Below are 21,982 nucleotides of genomic sequence, written 5' to 3'. Positions count from 1 at the left end.
CATCTCAAAACAAGGCAGCACAAAACCTATCGACAGTGTACCAGAAATGGCTCCAATCCCCGCTCATGCCACAGACCACTTAAATCTTGCAGTACAGTCTTCCCAACAAAATATATTACTTCCTCCGGCAGTCAATATTTCCCATCAAACAACCCTGAATGAGGCAACTGCCAACCTCTGTAGAACATGCAATGTCACTTCACAAGTCCTGACTACGGTTAAAGATCTACTGTATCAGTACTTAAAACCCATTCAACTTAGCATTAGAAATCTGGAAGCCCAGATGACTATTCTCTCGGCAGTACTACTTGATACTAACACACGTATAGAAACAAAGGGCCAGCGAAATGCCCCCCAGTCTTCCAAAAACCACCCATACCCAAAATCATCTACAGCAATAAAACGACCAAATTTGATTATTCCACCCTTAAAAAATCAAATACAAAGTGTCACAAATCATAACCCACAAACTGTAGAGCTTCAACCACAGCAGAGTAAAACCGCTGTGGTACTAGAACGGCCAACGTCCAACACAGGCCTGACTAATCAAGACACTCCAGGACCGACGACTAGCAAATCCAACAAATCCCACTCAACAAAAAAGCCAGTACCTCCCCCGCCAAAATCAGCGGTCCCCCATTTTTCTCCTAAAAATAACTCTAACAAAACACCAGCTATTAGACGATCAGTCCACCTGCCCCCAGAAGCCACTCCATATACGCTAGTACTCACCGGAGTACCAGAGCTAACCGATGATACACCTGAAACTGCATGGTCTCTTAAAAACAAGGTCATGCAGTGGTTAAGCATCAATAGGCCCTTAGAATCCCACCATTCAGGAGGGATATCTACAGTCCGCAGGGTAGTATGGGTAGGCAAAACAACAAAAACGACCCGTGGAGACTGCGTAATAGTAACCTGCAGAGATCCCTCCGTAGTGGATCACATTTGTGCCTGGCCCACACTGGGAAAAAAGGGGGGAATTGACGCTCGTCACCTTTCTTTTTTTTACCCTCCTGCGCGACAACATCGCTACACTCCATCCTGGAACTGGCACCAGACCCCTAGGGAATCCTGGCGCCAGACCCCAAGAGAGCCTTGGTTTCAGCCGGAGTATACCTATGAACAGGGAGGCAGAAACCCTCCGAGAGACTGGCCAAGGCAACACTGGCAAGATAGGCCCTTACAATCTTACGAAGGCTGGCAGGGCTTTCCAACGCAAAACCGCTTCGATTGTCTGGAGATGGTCGATTGACCACCCAGGGTCGATCCCAGGAACATAAACACTTCTACCTTATCACAACAAATAAACCCTATCCAGTATCAAGCTCCCCCGGAGCTAGTTTTTTGTAATTCTGGAAACTTATTTCCAGAAACATCAATTGCTCCCCCTAGCTTCTCCAATATTCTTACCTCTGATAACTCATTCCCGGAAACACCATCTGTCTCTACAAGTAATTCAAATAAGGTTATCGACCAAATTTTTGCAGTCATAGATAAAAAACAACACTGGCTCGCATCTCCAGCATATATCAGCTCCCAAACTTCCTGCTAATCTCCCGCAGGCTGAACTCCACCTATCTCAGGATATTCTAACTGTAAATACCCCGTTAGATACACCCCATGTCCCTGCAGACTCCACAAATCTGACCATCTCTATTGCATACTGGAACATCGCAGGCTTGTCATCGAAAATAACACTAGGGCCATGGCTAGACACGGCCAGAGAACATCAGATATTGTGCCTGCAAGAAACTTGGTGGACAATCCCACTCCACCTTGCGGGATACAAAACTTTTTTCACCACAGCAGTACAGGGAAATATGGGCAGATCTAAAGGGGGGCTCACGACTTACGTAGCCAATACCCTCCCCCTTAGAATGAAACTAATAAAGGAGTCATCAACATCTCAAATCTTTGAAATTACCCAGTTGACAGCATCCAAAGACAATAACAACTATATACTTATAAACTACTATAACAATCTAGGTACCTTGGACAGCCGGTCAAACTTAGAGGAGATTGCCTCAGCCCTAACAGCGTTCCAAAATGATAACACCAAAACCACAAATTACACCATCTGGGGTGGTGACTTCAATCTCCCTCTGTGTCCAAACTACAAAAACGGAAACTGCGGCCTCGAAAACGAACTTGGGGACCCCATACCTCACTTTGTCCATTCGCTATGCGGTAACAAACTTAATGAAATCCTATTCTCCTTAGATATGGACTATGCAAACGAACTGGTTAGTCCGCAGCAGGATTTCCAGCCCACCTTTCACGGGCGAGGCTACTGTACAATTATAGACTATATAATAGCCTCAACCTCGCTTAAAGGGCAATTAGCGAACTTTGAAACTGGGTCAAACCCAACAAGTGATCACTACCCGCTCAGTATAAAAATTAACATCAAACGGAAAAGAGCCCATACCACAAAATTGAGCTCCCTTAAACAACAAACACTTTCCATGAACAAACTGAATGGGTACACAGTAAAATGGGCCAAGGTCGACCCTGAAGAGGTGACACAGAGGGTCCTCGAAAAAACAGGTCAGTGGCTATCTAAATGCACGACTCTGAATGCATCACCGCAGACGATTGTCAGCAGTTTCCAAAACATTCAGGAAACAATAAGGGATGAGCTCTTTGTCAACATAAAAAACAAGATTAAACACCCGACCGCGAGATGGTTTGATACTGCTTGTCGAAAGGCCCTTTCATTACTTAAAGACGCCTTGCATAAGCCCATCAGGGACCCCAAGCAAATTTCCTATCTGAGGAAGATCTATAATTTAGTAAGGCAAGATCGTAAAAAACAAATCAAAAAAGACCTCTGGCTGCGCCTACATGATAGTGCCCAAAGAAAAGATAGCACTGCATTTTGGCAAACCATAAGATCGCCCTTCCTGGCCAATAACACAGTTGCTGAACACCTTGATGTGGCTATTTCAGAGGAAAACTGGGTTTCCCACTTCGCTAAAATTTTCGGAACAGCCCTAGACCCTGCAACAGAAAACACAACATATGAGGTCCAGTCAACGAGCAACAACATCTACCCAATTAAGATACATTTTCATCTTAATGAAATCATAAAAGCAATCAGGGCCTCCAAACCTGGCAAAGCCCCAGGCCCTGACGGTGTTCCAATGGACCTGTTCCTCCATGATGTGGATTTCTGGTCGCAGTTAATCACCCGGGTCATGTCAGCAGTAACCAAGATCGGCCTTTTCCACTCGTGGTCTACTTCAATCCTTTTGCCCATTTTTAAAAAAGGAGACCGCAACGATCCCGCTTGCTACAGACCAATTTCACTTCTGGACTCAATGGGCAAGATTGCAGGTCGGGTACTCCTGGACCGCTTACAATCTTGGGCCCGGGAGAACAACATCTTAACCGACCTGCAATATGGTTTCCAGAAGGGGCTTGGGACCGTGGAGCAGGCCCTGAATCTCGTTTTACTGGCTGGTAAATATGCACACGCCAAAGGAGGTAACATCTTCCTCGTCTATGTCGACCTAAGTGCGGCATTTGACTGCGTCCAGCATGCGAAACTCTGGCAAATATTAAGCGACCTGGGTGTGGATCCCCCGATAACAACATTCCTGCGGGAACTTTATTCAAATGCTGAAGGCAGAGTCCGTTATGGTACCAGTGGTGAACTGTCACGTCCATTTCAGATAACGAAGGGAGTAAGACAGGGCTGTGTCCTGGCTCCCTTCCTGTTCAATCTTTATACTAATGGACTTGAACAGGCTATGCTGGAAGGGAGCCAGGACCTCCCCCAGATAAATCATCGCCCGATACCCACGCTGTTGTATGCTGATGACTCAGTGATTCTAGCTCGGACCTTAAACCAACTTCAGATCCAAACTAACAAATACACAGCATTTATGGACTCTCTTGGTCTCAAAGTAAACATCAAGAAAACCTTCATAATGCACCTCGGCCCTAGGACCAAAACCACAAAACCAATAATGGTAGATAACACCAAACTGGAAAAAACCCCGGTCTACCCATACTTGGGTATCCTAGTGGACGATGCATTGAATTGGCGTAAGGCAATTGAGGCCAGGAATCTTCACTTTCGACGTGCAACTTCGGCTTTAACATCTTTCTCGCGGAAACTGGGGAAACCAGCCCCATCTGAACTTTTGACTATATATTATGCAAAATGCCATAGCGTGGCCACTTATGGTGCTGGAATCTGGGGCCATGGTCGTATTGACCAATTACAGGTCACTGAAAACTCTTTTGTAAAGTACATTCTGTCCCTCCCTCAAAGTTCCCCAACATTAGCCTCACATCGGGAGCTTGGCATGGAATATATCATTGACACCATTCGTTGCCAGCCTATTCTTTTGTGGCATCGAATATGGTGCAACCCTGAATGTCATCTAACCCGCTCCCTCATTTCTGACTGCTTAGCCCTGGCAAACTGGCGTAAAATTCCATGGCTAAACTATGTATCTAACTTCTTTAAAGACTTGGATCGCGAATCCTACTTCGAAGAACCACCCTCAGTGGAAGATATCTCCAGGAAGCAGTTAAAGGCAATGTGTCTGGACCATCTAAGGGATTTACGGAACCAGATAGAGATTATCAAACCATTAAATGAAAAAATCGGCGCCCTACAAACTGGAAAATGTATACAGCCTTATTTGACGTATTTTTTATCTAATTATGAAAGGTACTTATTAACAAGACTCCGATTTAATATTTTTTTCCGTTTAGTTACATTTCCTGAAACGGAAAATTGGTCGCCAAATTTGCTGAACTGCCCCTGTGACGGAATTTCTTCACAAACTACGATCCATGTAGTACTTTTTTGTAAATATTATAAAACATCAAGGAAAAAATGGATTATTCCGATTCTTCGAATCAGTGGTCACAGACAAACGCACGCAGCATACCTTTATCTGCAATCCTTAAAGTCATCGCATGAAGCCAAATTCATAGCGACCTTCCTTAAAGAAGTCTTAACAATACGTCGCAGCATTTCTAGTTAAATGAGAACTGAACAGTATTTCAAAAAAACTTATTTTTTCTATTAAAAAATGTCTTCTATATTGTGCTTCTTATTCATGTGTTAAAAATTTTACCATGTACTTTTTATGATTATTGAAATGATAATCGAATAAAAGTTAATGAAACTGAAACATTTATTTTAGCATCAACAAAAACTAATACAATTGGAATTTGTACTCTATTCATTGCGTCAAATTAAATATTTTCTAGTGCAGTGTTTCAATGCAAATAATTGCTGAACCAAGTGTTTAATCTATCCACACCATTAGGTAAAGCATCCCGTGATCTCCTACTTTCTAAATAGCAGATTCCACCCCACCCCAGAACATAAAATACAAAAGAGCTAAAGGATTCAGCCATTTAATGCTTCTTCCAGCAGTACATACATATACTTGGCTTTATGCAGAAATAAAATAATCAATTAATATGCTTTACAGATCTACAGAGCCTCCAATGAATAACAATAAAATAATCAATTAATATGCTTTACAGATCTACAGAGCCTCCAATGAATAACTTGAAAGTTAACAACAAACTCTGCTGTATGTGTCTCCTTATCTCAATAACTGTCACGTGTGCACATAACCAATTCTGATCTCCAACTGTGAAAATGTTCCATTGCTAAGTTTCTAAAGAGCTGAAAGGGTTTTACCATCCTACTGGTTAATGAAAATAGGTGATACCAACAGTTCTATTTCCACAAGTGTGTTCTTAATAAGGTTATATCTACAGCTTACACTTACTACTGATCATTATCAAATACATTTGTAGTGAACCTTGACCTCTGGTAGGTTGCTCCCCTCCTGCTGCAGCTCGCCACTGTCACCGACTCCTGCCTGCGCTGTGTGCCGACTCTGGTTCCTGGCTCCTCGCCGTCCCTGCTGTCCCCTCCTGCCCCGCCCCCTACCAGCTGAGCTGCCCTCCCACTCCTCCTCTTATGGCGGCCGCTGGAAGGCCGCGCAGCGGACGCGCGCAGCGGGTGCGCCACTGGCGCGACTAAGGCAAGCCCGTCTGCACCCGTCCGCGCCTGGACCGGGCTCAGCGCCACGACCCCTGGACCACGCTCCTCTCACGAAGCCCGCACTCTGTACGATGCCAAGACCCTCATCGCACTCTACCTCAGACGACCATCCAGCTGCCACAAAGCCGCCCCAAAGCGCACCCACGGCCCCTTCACCTGCCGGAACTGCTGCTTCCCCTGCACCAAAGACGCCGGACCTCCGACCGCGACCACCATAGACGCCGAACCTCCGACCACGACGGAACCTAGCCAGCTCCGCTGCATCCTGCTCAACACCCGCTCCGCACACAAACATGCCGTCGAGCTCTGGGACCTGCTCGACTTCACATCACCTGACATCGCCTTTCTGAACGAGACCTAGATGACCGAACCCTCCGCCCCAGATATCGCAGTGGCCATCCCCGACGGATACAAAATCACCCACAGAGACCGCGCCAACGGAGTCGGCGGGGGGGGGGGGGGATCGCAATCATCCACAAGAGCACCATCAGGATCTCCACAAGCACCACAGACACCCTCAGCACCGCTGAACACATGCACTTCCAAATTCACACGGACCCCAAGACCACCCTAAAAGGCACCCTCGTCTACAGACCACCCGGACCCCGTCCCCAATTCTGCAACTCCATCGCCGACTTTTTTTTTTTTTTTATTTATTTAGAAGTTTTCTATAGCGCTAACAAGACCCGAAGGTAGCAGAGCGCTTTACAGTAGAGGGAATGAAAAAGAGAACAACATGACACAAATCCAATAAAAGCAATCAGCGAATGACAACTTTATCAGCACGCATGCCCTGACCTCCTCCAACTACATCCTCCTCGGCGACCTGAACTACCACCTGGAAAACAACAATGACAGCAACTCATTCACCCTGATCGACAACCTCACCACCCTGGGACTGACACAGATCATCACGACACCCACCCACATCGCCGGCCACACACTAGATGCCATCTTCACCTCCAGCCCCCACGTTGCCTTCAGCCATGGCTCCGAACTTACATGGACCGACCACCACTGCGTCCACTTCAGCTTCCAGAAACCCGTCTCACATCACCGCACCCTACAGATCCCCCGATGTCGCTGGGGCAAGGCCACCAAGGAACTACTACAGGCCCACCTCGCACTCAACCCACCGACCAACCCCACCGACCCCGAGGAGGGTGCCCGCGCCCTCAGACACTGGATGGAAGACTGCGCCAACACCTTAGCCCCATTGAGACAACACACCGGCAGGGACACCAGCCAGAGAGCCAGCTGGTTCACCCCGGAGCTCCTAGCCTCCAAGCGCGCCTGTCGGAGACTGGAAAACACCTATCACAACGACAAAATGCCCGATAGCCGCGCAGCCCTCAAGGACGCCATCCGCAACCACCACCACCTCAACAGAACCACCAAGAAAGCCTCCTTCAAAGACCGCCTCGACAACAACACACACAACAGCAAGGAGCTCTTCAACATCGTGAAGGAACTCTCAAACCCGGGCTCCTGCACCAATGACATCCCGCCATCCCAAGCCCTCTGCGAAGCCCTCACGGCCTTCTTCCACCGCAAGATCACCGACATCCACGACAGCCTCAACCCCGGACGCACCACACCAACCCCATCGCCCCTGCAACCACAGTCACCCACCGACCACGACCACCTCACCGCATGAACCAGCGGAACCACCGAAGATACCATCACAACCATGAGCACCATCCACTCCGGCGCCCCATCCGACCCTCTTCCCCACCACATCGCCAACAAGGCCGACAGCTCCATTGCACCCCACCTGCGGAACATCATCAACCTCTCATTCGAGACCGCAACCTTCCCTGCGTGCTGGAAACACGCCGATATCAACGCCCTACTGAAGAAACCCAAGGCAGACCCGAGCGACCTCAAGAACATCCGGCCCATCTCCCTGCTGCCGTTCCCGGCGAAGGTCATCGAAAGGATTGTCAACACCCAGCTCACCCGGTACCTGGAAGAGAACAAGATCCTCGACCCCTCCCAGTCAGGCTTCCGCAAGAACCACAGCACCGAGACTTCCCTCATCGCCGCCACAGACGATGTCAGAGTCCTACTCGACAACGGCGAGACAGCAGCCCTCATCCTCCTGGACCTCTCCGCTGCCTTCGACACCGTCTGTCATCGCACACTACGCACACGCCTCCACGACGCAGGGATCCGCGACAAGGCCCTGGAATGGATCACCTCCTTCCTCTCCAACAGAGCCCATAGAGTCCGCCTCCCCCCGTTCCACTCAGGAATCACCAAGACCATCTGCGTCCCGCAAGGATCATCCCTCAGCCCGACACTCTTCAACATCTACATGGATCCACTCGCACGCATCGCCAGACTCCACGACCTCAACTTGATCTCGTATGCCGACGACACCCAGCTGATCCTCTCCCTCACCAAAGACCCCCTCACCTCCAAAGCCAACCTCCACCGGGGTATGAGGGCCGTCGCCAACTGGATGGAAGACAGCCGGCTCAAACTGAACATGGACAAGACAGAGATCCTCCTCCACGGACCCAACCCCTCCGCCTGGGACGACTCCTGGTGGCCCACCTCCCTGGGCACCGCCCCAACACCAACCAACCACGCACGCAACCTGGGAGTCATCCTCGACTCGAAACTCACCATGGCCAACCAAATCAATGCAGTCTCCTCAACCTGCTTCTACACCCTCCGCATGCTCCAAAAGATCTTCAGATGGATCCCTACAGGCACACGGAAAACCGTCACCCATGCCCTCATCAGCAGCAGACTCGACTACGGCAACGCCCTCTACGCCGGAGCCCCGGCCAACCTCATCAGCAGACTTCAAAGAATCCAGAATGCCTCTGCATGCCTGGTCCTCGACGTCCCCCGCCGAGACCACATCACCCCCCACCTGAGAGACCTGCACTGGCTCACCGTCAACAAAAGAATCACCTTCAAACTCCTGACCCACGCACACAAAGCACTCCACAACACCGGCCCTGAATACCTCAACAGCCGACTGTCATTCTACGTACCCAACAGAGAACTTCGCTCAGCCGACATCTCACTGGCCACCGTCCCACGCATCCACAGAACTTCATCCGGGGGAAGATCCTTCTCCCACCTAGCGGCCAAGACCTGGAAGGCACTCCCTCCACACCTACGGCAGACAGATGACCCACAGACCTTCAGGAGACTACTCAAGACCTGGCTCTTCGACCGCTAGCTGCAGTCACCCTTCCCAGCGCCTTGAGACCCTCACGGGTATGTAGTGCGCTCTATAAATCCTTGATTGATTGATTGAACAGGACAAAGTTAAGGTACTTCATTAATGTATCTGTAAAAAGACATTGGGGCTGTTTATGATGGCGGGCAGACCGCCACCGACAGGCCGTCCAGGGTGGTCCACCCACCGACAGCCCCTCGGTCTGGCCGCCGGATAACAATACAATCAGTCGGACCCACGGCGGTCGAGGGGAAGACCGCCACCTCCACCAGAATCAGTGATCACGACGGGACGGTGGTCGGACTCGAAGCCCTGAATGGCGGCAATGCTGATGCAGACACAGCCATCAGGATTACAATATCCCTTTCCAGCAGCCTTTTCATGGCAGGAAGACTATCATAAAAAGTCTGTCGGAAATATAATTTGCAGGCCACAAAAAGGGCCCCAGATCGTCATAAGCCACTGTAAAGTGGCCCAGAGGACATATGCAGTGCCCACAATCACCTCCATGTACCATAAGTGCTCCTTTTCAAGGAGGATAGTGCTGCGGCCCTTTTCCTGGGCCGCAGCACAAGCCGATGTGAGAAAGGGTAGTTTGCGACCAGGAGCCTGAGGGTTGCATTGTAATGCAGTGGTCGGCTGCCGCCTGCTTGTAGGGAGGTCTCCTGACCATAGCAATAGCGGGCCATGGTCCGACAGCCCGCTATCATAAACAGACCCATTGTGGCAATAACAATTAATTATTATTAATACTACTTACAACAAAAGAAAAGAGTATAAAAAAGCATCACCTACATAACTCTTGCCCTCCTTCCAGCCCTGGCTGATCACTGAATATTACCCTTCTCATTCACAGAAAACCAAGTTTGAAGAAAATATTAGCCAACAACAGATAAACCGCCACTCACCAAAATAAGATTGAGAAACTGTGCAACAAACAGCGCAACTGTGTGTCTGAAACAAATTAAATAAAGAATACGTTTACAAATATTGATTTTCACAAACGGCATATTAGTTCTGGAAACAACATTTTGTAATGTTCCTGTACAGAGATACTGAACCATAAAGCATACTAAATCATTCAGAAAGAAAGCAAGGAAGTGTGTGTATGTATTTACATGTTAATTTATTTGTTGGTTGTATGGATCACACTTGTGGTGCAAGATGACTAGTACATAGCATGTTCTGACAAACAGGGAGAATGTCACAAGCCCAGGGCATGAGTCATGATCACATAATATAACAATATTAGGTCTAGTCTGATTGAAATAACCGTTGGTAAGTTAAAAGGTAAAGTTCTTCAGAACATTACAACCTTAAAGCTTTTATAATTGTGCACTAAATAAGTAGCTTCTGTACATACATCCTTAAACACCAAATATTTTGGTATCCCAAGAAGCTTGAGGCAACTGATCTCAGCTTAATCTACAGGATGTAACTAATGATAACACTCTTGAGATATGCAGGACCCTACTTCTAATTTGTTGTATGGGTTCAGTTGAGCTGGCTTTATGTGCGCTCAGGGGCTTAAGATTTCTATTAAGTAATCTATACACTTTCCAACAATGATAGGTATGGGCCTGTTTATCACACATTACTGAATCTAATCTGAAAAAGACATCTCAGAGTAAGTAGGTGTTCTGGCTGGAAACATACATTAGCAATGTTTCTATAAATACCGAAATATTAAGTGGCCAACTAAAGTCCGTTAGAAACTTTAATTTTGTGTGGGCAATGGCGAGATGGGCAAGATAGAGGGTCAATCAAATTTCAGAAGCAAGTGTGTTTTTTCAGCATAAAAGAAAGCATTAAAATCAAAGTTGGAAATAAACTCATCCAATGGCGGTTCACAGATACAAACAGACAGATAGAATGAGTGAGACTGCCAATGATTGTAGCCCCCTTGCGCTTATTGAGATGTATCCAGAGTGAAACAGGGCTGCAACATTGCCTGAGTTTATCCACTTAGAAAGGATACAAACCACTCTATGGCTAAGCTACTCAACCCAATTCCTCTCATAAGGCCAATTAAGATGGAGGAAGTGACTGATCAAAGGCACTGAACAGGTCCAACAGTATCAGGCACGTCCGCATGGCCTAATACAGTGCTGAGAGCAGCTTGTCCAGAGTAGGTACCAGAACAGTCTTGGTACTGTGTCCTGGCCAATATTAAAGTTTCTGATGTTTTTAGTCAGTGGTTCTGTGTAAATGTGATGCATGACAGGGCAGATAGTTTAACTCAGCAATATGTTCCATTCCTCTCTAATCAAGAGGAACCATTTATTGACTGCTGAAGCCAACTGTTAGTACGAACCCTGACCTCCTCTGAACCTTGCCAAGCAAGCGAATACAGTTTTTCACACAATATTGCAGCACATCAAGATCAATGGTCAATGGTGTTGAAAGGCACAACATTGACAGTCATGCCATATGGTGATGAGGGACACTAAGAGCCTAATTCCCAAAGGTAACAAACATTTGAGTAACTTTACACTTTTGAGTACGTTTAATATTGATCAGTATTAACAAACTCAGATTGTAGGTTAATACTAAAACAAACAAAAAACGGTAGTAAGTCCAGCACTACACCTGGCAAACCACTAGTACTGCAACACCCTCTCACAGACAATATTGGAGGTGGGGACTTAAAATAAAAGCCCATAATAAATAATGTTCATATAGATTAAATTACAATTTTAAAACAGTTAAACATGTAAATAAATATAAATGAATGTTAAAGAATTCTAAAAACAGTATATATTTTTTGATTACAAAATATTTGAATAACATTTTGATTTTGAAAAAAGAAATGTAACAATACATTTAGTAAAAAATAATTACATACATTTTCATTAATTCTATACACCACTTAATAATTATTAAGGCACAGTAAACACTTGTATTTTAGCTGGAAATCATTTAACAAATTTAATAGGGATGCATCATTTTCCAATCTTTTTGTACACAAGAAATAAAGATCTACATGGAATTTACATTACTATTTAATAGAAAACATATTTTTAATATTTGTTTTAGTTAAATAATCTTTTTATTTTTCTCCATATTTTACCACTTGGAAATCTGTGCCCCAGATGCAGAGTCCACCCATGGCAACGTATGGGGACACATTTAAAAAATGTATTTGACTTGAAATTACCTCTTTTGCATATTTTTATGTTCAATATTAATGTAAATAATTTAATATATTTACTTGAGACGGAAAACAAATGCAAAAAGCTAGAAAATGATTTAATTAATTTTGACTCACAACTTTAATTATTGGAAACACATTAATTAAAAATTATATTTTTGAAGTTTAAATTCAAAAATAAATTCCTAACTAAAGAAAAGAATAATAATGTGCTTTAACATTATTTTCTATAGGGTTTTATTTTAAGTCCAAACTTCCATTATTTTCTATAGTAGGTCGTTGCAGTTATAATGGTTGGCCAGCTGCAGGGCTGGACTTCGTGCTCTTTTTTGTTTTTTTAGTAGTAACTTACACCCGTTACCCTTGTGAATCAGACCCTGAACGTCAAGTCATCCCTGAATTGCCATCATGCAAATAGTCTAATATTTACTCCCTGACATAATAATTGGCTTAATTGTTGAAACTGGAGCATCTGATGTTGATTGAATATGAGCCTCGCTGTGAAAAAAGCTTTATAGGCCATTCAAATATACCCTAAACTAATGAAACAGGTACTTCCTTTCTCAGCTAGTATCAGAAAAGAGATCCAATATGTCTTAATGATGTAATTGCTTTTGTGAGCTCATACTACTAGAATTTCAAAAGAGAGGAGCAAGTGTATGACTAAGAAATATTCAATGGAAATTCTACATACAGGTGTTATGTGGAGGGAAATTGTTAACCACAAGCAGTGCAATATAAAAAGTCACAGAAAGCTAATGCATGATAAAGAGGTTATGTGAAACGTATTGTAGATAAAGAATCTCAATACACTTCACATGCAAGGAGAGAAATTAATCAGACTAAGTACTACAATAAGTAACTAACCAAACATAGTGCTCACCTCCAGCTTGTAATTTCATTTCTTTGCTTCATTTTTGCACAAGTCGGAGTAGGGCTGAGAGAGTGCTGTTTCAGTTGCAGGTGCTCAGAGAGAGGAGCAGGAGTGATGTGTTTGCTTGAAAGCCTGAGCAGTCAGTGAGCAGATGAACCGTGCAATACACCGATTTAACAGTGCTAGAGTCCATATCATTGAAACGGAGACGGGCTGATGATAAATAATGAAATAAAATGACTAATGGATTGATGGAATGAAGTCATACACATTTTTAAAACAAGCCCAAATAAAGTTGGGAAAATTAAACCACCATAACAACGGCATGATAGTGGGACATACTGAAAATCAAATAATGAAACTCATGGGTTTATGGACATGGGTATATGGCAAACAAACATGCACGTTTGTAAAATCCAAATTAGGAGAAACTACAACTTGTTGTAAACAACTATCTCATGGTATTAGTGCTAATAGCAATATTTTGCTTGGCAATATAGTAAGCATACTAACATACAATAAAGATGGCACAAGAGAGCACTGCTTTGGAAAATATAATTTAACAAATTATTTTGTTTCCAGTGGAAGGGGAGCCCCCAAATTGCATAATAACATTTCCCATGGGGCTCTGAAAATCCTTACACTGTATATTATTGATTTCAAATAGATATTGTGAGTTATAGTTAGGTAATTAAGCAATAGGGAGAGTGTGTGAACTGGCTCCCGAGTAGTAACATAAAGATGAGATGGCTGTAGAAAAAATGTGTGAATCAGGTGTACATGCAAAAAGCTGGCAGAAATCTTTAAATACAAATGCATAATGCTGATCTATTTTGATATTCTTGCACTATTCCGAATAATGTGACCACTCCAGTCGTTCAAAGTATTCAACAAAGGTGTATTCCCATTCAGTAGAGCAATCATCTCTCATATAAATGTCCTTATAGTATTCACAATAAAAACTAAGACATGAAAATAGTGGACCCTATTCACAAAGGAACGTACCAGTAAAATACTGCATTTATGTCTGTCGGAAATTCATAAAGTATTCCTAACAGGCGTAAATGTGTTTACTACTACAGATTTCTTTGTAGAAATCCACTGTAGTAAATGCTATGCAATGGTTGGTAAGTGGGCTTAGTGGTTTGCTTGTTTAGTTTGTAAACATCCACAGCGTCCTTTTGTGGGCATTTACATTCTCTTATGTGAATTCTTCTCCCCTGAAAAGGGCTGGAAAGTTACTACATCAAAGGACAAGAGCAATTCCTCTTCCAGGACGAGAAGGGGAACAGAAGACCCTCAATTTGATGGAGGAGTAGGGGAAGGGATTTCTCCACAGAAGAAAATATTTTTCCGGTGAATAAAAAAAACCCAAAAAAAACATACATTTGCACATTGGGCTCCCATACCCCGGTGATGAGATATACACTAGTTACATTTATTCACAGGATGAATAGGAGGACAACTGAGATATCAAGATTACATTCCCACTAGCATACCTGGAAACCTTAGCCTGGTTTCTGGTGTACATCTGGAAATGGGGAACTGAAAAAAAAACCTCTATAAAAGTGCATTCAGGCCGAGAAGTAAATACCCGCCTGTGCTTTTATGCTTTTTTTCTTTCATGAATTACACCCCACAAGAGCACTTTGTTCAACGACTTTTTAGAGGGCATTTCAATTTATACAAAGGGTTTCAGAATACCCCCTCTTCGCCTGAGGTAACTCATAGAAGCATATATTTTCTGCAGCTACATTTAAAATCAGTATCTCTACCATCATAATCGGAAAGGTAACACTCACATATATTACTCAAAAGTTGTCTAAAAGCTTATGTTTTAGTTTTAGGCAGATAATTATTAACAGGTTGTAACCAGACCCTCAACTAGCTACTTTATAACACATAAAAGGAGATACAATTCTGATAATTTTATGCCTGATCACTTTCAGCACAACGTTCAGCCAAGTGGGCCAAAAGAAAACTCCTTGTTCAAAGGGGGATCATCAGTCAAGCGGACAAAGCACAAACCATCAACAGGGTCTGATTTCAAAATTCAGTCCAGAATGAGAGCACAGACAAATTACACAATCAGGCACAACTACATTGCACACTACTTTAACTAAAGATGCTCATAATTTAATGATGAAAACATGGATGAACTGCAGATAACATGCCAATAAGATAAAAGCATACCTGTAGAAAATATAATGGGTTTAGTTGGACTATGTTATAAAAATAATTGACAACAGCTGAGGAAAAGTGAATCATTTCTCACTGTGTCCTAACGTGCTGGTTTAAAAATAACCCTAATGCAAAGAAGGACACCTGAAAACCCAGTTGAAACCTGGTAGCGATATAGTATCATACAACAATGTCCCACAGGGTAACATTAAAACAATTAGTTCATTATGGATAACTAAATTATAATGAAAAAGGAACATTTGGCACCTGAAATTGCTCATATGAATACATTTTCTAAATTTTTGACAAAAGCTTGAAAGCAGCATCAAAACGTAAATAAAGAGGGGCCCATTATGATGTCTCGTAAACGGGACCGACCAACCTCCGGTCGGCAGTCCCAACCGCATGATTAGGATGCAACCGAACACTGTTCGGCCGCATTCTGACATTTCCCTAAGGGAGCAGGTGTTACGGCTCTAACCCAGCCGTAGTACATGCTCCCATAGGAAAATGGGAGGTGGTGTTAATCCCTGCACCTATTGGCACAGGTTGCAGAGATTAATGTGACCCCGCGACCCCCAACCGGAGGTAGCCCACACAAGGGGGCTCTTCTAAGGGCCCCCAAACACGCTTTCCAACAGGGTTTCAATGTCGGAAAGGCTGGCATAGAAGCCCTGCGGGGAACTATGGATCATAATCCCAAGGGCGCAAAAGGCCCCCCTTAGGATTACGTGCCGGCCGCTGACTGGCCGATGGACTCATTGAGCTCGTCAGAAGCCAGCTGGAATGACTGGCCGGTTTCAATTACGACCGTCTGATTCATAATCAGCCGGTCAGAATTGAAACTGACTATGGCAAAGGTCAGAGGCTTTCCAACTGCCATCTTAATAAGCCCCATAGTGATCATGAAGGGATAGTGACCCGCGCAGGTGAAACCTTTATATAAATGAAAAAGCAGCAAATTGAAATGAGTCACTTGATATTATACATGAATATCAATTGATCCAATATTTTATTCACAAAATCATACCATAAACAAAAATCCGCTGACGTGAGTCGACGGAGTTTCAACTTTCATTAATTTGAGGTCATCATCAGGACAATGTGTACACATAAAAAAATTATTGCTGCCTAAAGAATAAGGAGAGACATTTAAAAGAAAGGCCAAAATGAAACTGGATCAACAAGTGTAAAAAATGCAGGCCATGTCTGCGGCACCTGAAGGATCTCCAAGAAACCTGCAGGATAAGTAGAGAAGACAAAGCTACAATTAGCCAGGGAATGTGCCAGGAAAGAGACAAAGCACCCTCGGTTACTCCATGAAGGGGCAAAGAATGCACTCACAGTCAATGTGGATCAGATCAGAGTGCCAGGGCGAGGGGCCAATTATGAATTAGTTGGCATACGAGGTGGAAAAGTCAACCTCCATGGAGGGGATGGGTGAGTCCGGTTGGGCTCTGCCCCTCCCCAAGGTTCCAATTGCAAACAACCTGCGGATTCCTCCAACTTAGGACGTTACACTCACCATTGGTGAGTGCTTATCCCATCTGTATGAAGATGGGTGCTTTATTTTAGAGCAGCCATTGTTGTTTTTCTCCTTTTACACTAATATTGGCAATCCGCAGAGTGACCCGTTGGCACCCTTGGCACATAGAATCTTGTTCGTAGCAGTTCTGCTTACGCTACGATTTTGACCTGCCCTTACCCACCATGGTGAATGACTTTTCCTTCCCATATGCTGGCTAATCTATAATTGGCCCCTGCCCCTGGCACACTTATCTGTCCCACACTGACCATGAGTGTATTATGTACTCCTATGTACTACTGTATTATTTACTCCTTCATAGAATATTCAAGTGCCCTTTGTTTGTTACTTGGCACATTCCCCAGCTAATTGTAACCTTGTCTTCTCTACTTATCCTGCAGGTATCCTGAAGATCCTAAGGGCACCACCAACATGGCCAATGTTTTTTTACACTGATGTGTCCAGTTTTATTCTGGCCTTACTTTCAGATCTCCATCTTTCTATATTCTTTAGGCAGCAATCAATTTTGTATGTATACATATTGTCCCGATTAGGACCTCAAATTAATGAACGTCGAAATACTGTCAACAAACATCAGCCGATTTATGGATTTTGATTTATGACATGATTTTGTAAACATACATTGGATCAATTAATATTCAAGCATAATATCTAGTGACTAATTTCCATTCCGTGCTTTTTCATTTAGATCCACATTTCACCTGCGTCGTTCCCTACACGAGTACTTTGTGTTCACTATCCATGCAATACACAGTCTGCAATTAAGTTTTGATGCTGATCTCAAGCTCGTCAAATATTTTTGAAAATATATACATGTGATCAATTTCTGGTGTCATATGGTCCTTTTTTATTATAATTAAGTTATCCATAATGAATTAATTATTTGAATGTTCCTCTGTGAGAAATTGTTGTATGATACCTTAAAAATAACATGGGTTTAATACACCACCGTTTTCCTTTACAACTGGATTAATGGGGCTAGTTCATCATTAGCTTAGATGACAGTTAATTCTGTGGCATGTTGATAATAAAACCACACAGTTTTAAGAAACTGGTTTTAGAATGACCACGACAATCTAACCCCTGCAAGCACAACTATGAATTGGGTGTAAGGTAATTTAAGATTTAACAATAAAAGTGTGTGTTTGTGCTCCAAGAGTGAAAATTCCCTATATACCGCAGCACAGCTGCTCTGAAGGTGCCTTTAGTTTTTGACAAAGCTGACGGAGACCCCATGGCTATTTCAAAGACCATCCCAAGGAACTTAGGGGCACATTAGGATGGCGGGCGGATAAAAGTCGTAAAAAGGGTCCACCTGCCATATGGCTGGGGGTCCAGTGGGTGCCATCAGGATGCGCCCGCCACAGTGGCGAGCGCATTCTGCATTCCTAACATTGTGGCGGGCGGTGCACTCAGCACCACCCGCCACAATGCCAGGAAGGCATGTTGTGCATGGAACTGCAGGCGGGTACCATAGGTATCCCCCCATGTGCAACCCCCACCCCACAGATTCTCTGGGGGCCTGCAACGTGCCCCCACAAGCAATTCCCGCATGCCTTGCCGCTACGGAAAGGCATGCTAATGCCCTCATAGTAATATGGCTGGCGGTGTCTAACAGACACCGTCACCATATAAACTGATTTTCCGCCCGGTAGGCAATCGGGAGGATTGCCTACCATCGGAAAACCGGTGGACAGTCTTCCCGTCTGCCGGGGTCCCCCCCACCATGGTAATATGGCAGGTGGAAATTGGTAGCGGGCGGAGGTTTTTGGCGGGCGGATCGCTACCGCCATACGGGCGGTGGCAATCCGCCCGTTATCCTAATGTGCCCTTTAATATACACAGCTCCTGCTGCGGTCAAGCTATAAGATCTCTATTTTTGTAAAAGACAGAGTCACCAGACATAATGGCTCTGACCGTTAATAGCACGTGTGGCCTGATTCACAAAACCAAATAATTGTGCAAATAATATCATTCATAACTGCAAACTGAAGTTTGTGATGCGCAAAATATGCATTTGCATCTCTAAATAGAATTTTTCAAACCTAAAATGTATGTTTATTAAATCTACTCACAAATGAGTGTTGGGGATGTTTCAGGGCAGGAACATGCAAAGAAATGAATATCTTCACACACTGGGAAGAGAGATGTATCATCCACAAAATTAGCAGGGGTATATGGGAACGAGTTTCTTCAGAGAGAGAAATGTTTTCTCCATTGAAAAACAAACAAAAAAAGTTAAACATTGTAAATGTGCTCAAGTATCGTATTTCTACAGTAGCAGGAACACCTGTTGTACATTTCTAAAGGGTAGTAATTTTTGTTTTGTTTGAGAACTGTATTTTGCTCTGGATCTAGAAACAGAGGTCAAATTTCAGCTCATGTCTTACAAGTTGCAGTCAGGGAAAGAAAATTAAACACAACCTCCAAGATAAAATAAGCAGAAAAGTTAGAAGATTTTGTAAAGTGAACTGTCTGGCAATGGTGATGTACAAAGAGTATGAAATGAAAGGCGATAGGATGTCAGGTTTCTTTTCTAACCCACAACATTTAAATAGCTTGTAAATGAACCTTACAAACATTTCAAGAGGTATTTTCGCAGTTCTGTGTGATGAAAACAAGTTTTTAATAGGATGAAAACTTATCAGAACTCTTTACTTGGTAATGTGCAAATGTTAACTGTTTGCAGAAACCCAATTTCTGCAGACTATTGTTATACCATATATAGTTTTATCAGTAAAACTGCATTTTAGTAAGAAAGGATGTGGCCACTGCAATGGAAAATGTGCTGTTTGTAAATAACAGTGTGCTGCCCAATCATGTTTCTGTATTAAATTTATTAAAAGTTAATTTTAATACATGAACTGAGAAACATTCCTATGTGTCAAGTACATCAAAGTTAGGTCAAGTAAATTATTCAAGTCACTAGAACTGCAGGTCTAGTAACATTTGTATGATTTTCCGAGGCCTGGGTAGTAACTAAAATAGTCACACAAAAAATAGTAAATTTCCATTTTTCATTTTAAAAAGGGCACTTAGAATGGAATGAAAATACGATAATACCAGTATCCTACTTAGTGACCTAAATACATAAAACCTTACGTAAACTCCCCAGAAACATATACAATTGCAGGAATAAACACCTTACTACAACTAATGGGATAGTACCTTAATGAACTTCTCTAGCAGATACCTATTCATTTCAGAATATATTTGGCAGCCACAAGTGACTTTCTGAGACAACTAAGCCGAATTACAATTTAACCAATAAGTACAATTCTATTCACATTAAATGTAAACAGTTAATACTTTGATTCCCCTAAAGGATGTCACTGAGACTGTAGAATGGATTCCTTTACAACATCTGAAAGCAAAGTATTTTACTGAAACTAAATCTTATATTGTACTGCAACTACTTTCGATTTCAGAACCAATTTTACCTATAAAATTGGTATAATGGAGGAATACCTGATAAAGATTATTTCACTCTCTGAAATGCACTGAAACAATAAATGCCCATTGGACCAACAAATCAAAGAAAATAGTTTGCTTAATGAAAGGAACTGGGTTTTTAGTGGCAACGGACGTCAGTCCTTCACAATACGTCCACAACCTTCCCTATACTGGGTATCAAGTACCCCACTGTAGAACTGGACTCTCTCAGGTAAGCAAAGCAGAGCCCTAGTCTCGGAAGTGCTGTGGGCTTGTACCCTCAGTTCGCTGGTTAGTGACAATGCACTAAATAAATCATTGCCCAGTCAGTGCTTTTTCTTACAAAAAGAAACGTATTACACACAGTACTAAATACTACAAATATCTAAAATAGGCAGATGGACATACCTCTGTTGACACCCTCAGAACAAGTTGCAACCTCAACAAGCCATGAATCCTATAATTACAATGCCCCTACCCATATTAGACGCAATATAAGAGGTTGTCACAACTAAAAGGCAGGCCTACTGGCTTTACCAGAGTATCACCATATTGATAACAGCAAAATATGTTATAACCAAACAGTGTAGCACCTCTGAAATCTATATAGATGGTACCAGCATTTCTGAAGACATATTTTTTCATTGTCAATAACATCACTGTCAATAAAGTATGATACTTTCAATAAAATGTATTCAAGAATCTCTCTTTTACCATGCTGCTTTTTGCAATTCAAAGTGTTTGACGAACAGCTTGAGGTCCAAGTGTGTTTTATCAATACAAAACTTCTCCTGGAAGCATCAATATATCCCCTATGGGTGGATCGGGTAACCTTTTGGGTATAAGTAGAGGGTGGGAATATCGTGGAGGCTTTTGTGCTCCCAGCTGTACAAACACCTGTTTGCTCGTTGGTGATGGCCTTGCCCTTCTCGGAGCACCACCAGCACCAATATGCAAATTATGGAGCCAGTCTGAGGTCCTTATGTAAATGTAAATGTAAATGTGGGTGTACTTGTAAAGCGCACTGCGACTCCAAGGAGTATCCTGGCGCTGAAGACCGCTGGGGAACCCGTCCTGGTTTTCCCTGTGAGATGGTCCCTTTCTGGGTATCTCCAAGGTGAAACCAGGCATCCCCGGCGTCTGTGGGGGGCCGTTGTAGAGATGAGGCAAGCTTAATGCCCAGAGTTGCCGAGTGTGTTCCCTGGTTAGAGTAGGCACTGAGGCGAGAATTATCGAGTCCGTTTAGACCCTGGTCCACGACCCTGCCGCGTCTGGAATTGAACCCTGGTCCCGGGCCGTTCTCTGCTTACGGGTCTGCCCCCTCTAACCAGTGAGCCACACCACTCCACTGGTGAGCTCTTGCAGCTGATCGAGGCACAGGAGTTTAAGGGTCAATCCCCCGCCCTAATGCAAGCATAGATAATGGGTGGTATTGTCCCTTTCATTACTGGGTGCCCGTGCCAGCTTGGGCACCCACATGCACATATAGTTGTGAATCACGGGTAAAGCCCCAAGGCATCCGCAGCCTCTGCAGCTCGCCAAATGGGAGCCAG

General features: G+C 43.7%; 1 protein-coding gene across 1 annotated transcript in view; it reads right to left on the bottom strand.

The window, feature by feature from the left end:
• The window catches only part of LOC144762663 (uncharacterized), a 192,607-nt gene that overhangs the window by 3,183 nt on the left and 167,442 nt on the right, over positions 1-21,982 (bottom strand). The window contains exon 4 of the transcript XR_013596122.1: positions 13,280-13,483. The gene's annotated coding sequence lies outside the window, so the exon portion shown is untranslated. The remainder of the gene's footprint in view (positions 1-13,279; positions 13,484-21,982) is intronic.

Source organism: Lissotriton helveticus, chromosome 6 (assembly GCF_964261635.1).
Source record: "Lissotriton helveticus chromosome 6, aLisHel1.1, whole genome shotgun sequence".
In the NCBI taxonomy this organism is placed as follows: Eukaryota; Metazoa; Chordata; class Amphibia; order Caudata; family Salamandridae; genus Lissotriton; species Lissotriton helveticus.
This window is presented reverse-complemented; position numbering and strand designations above follow the sequence as displayed.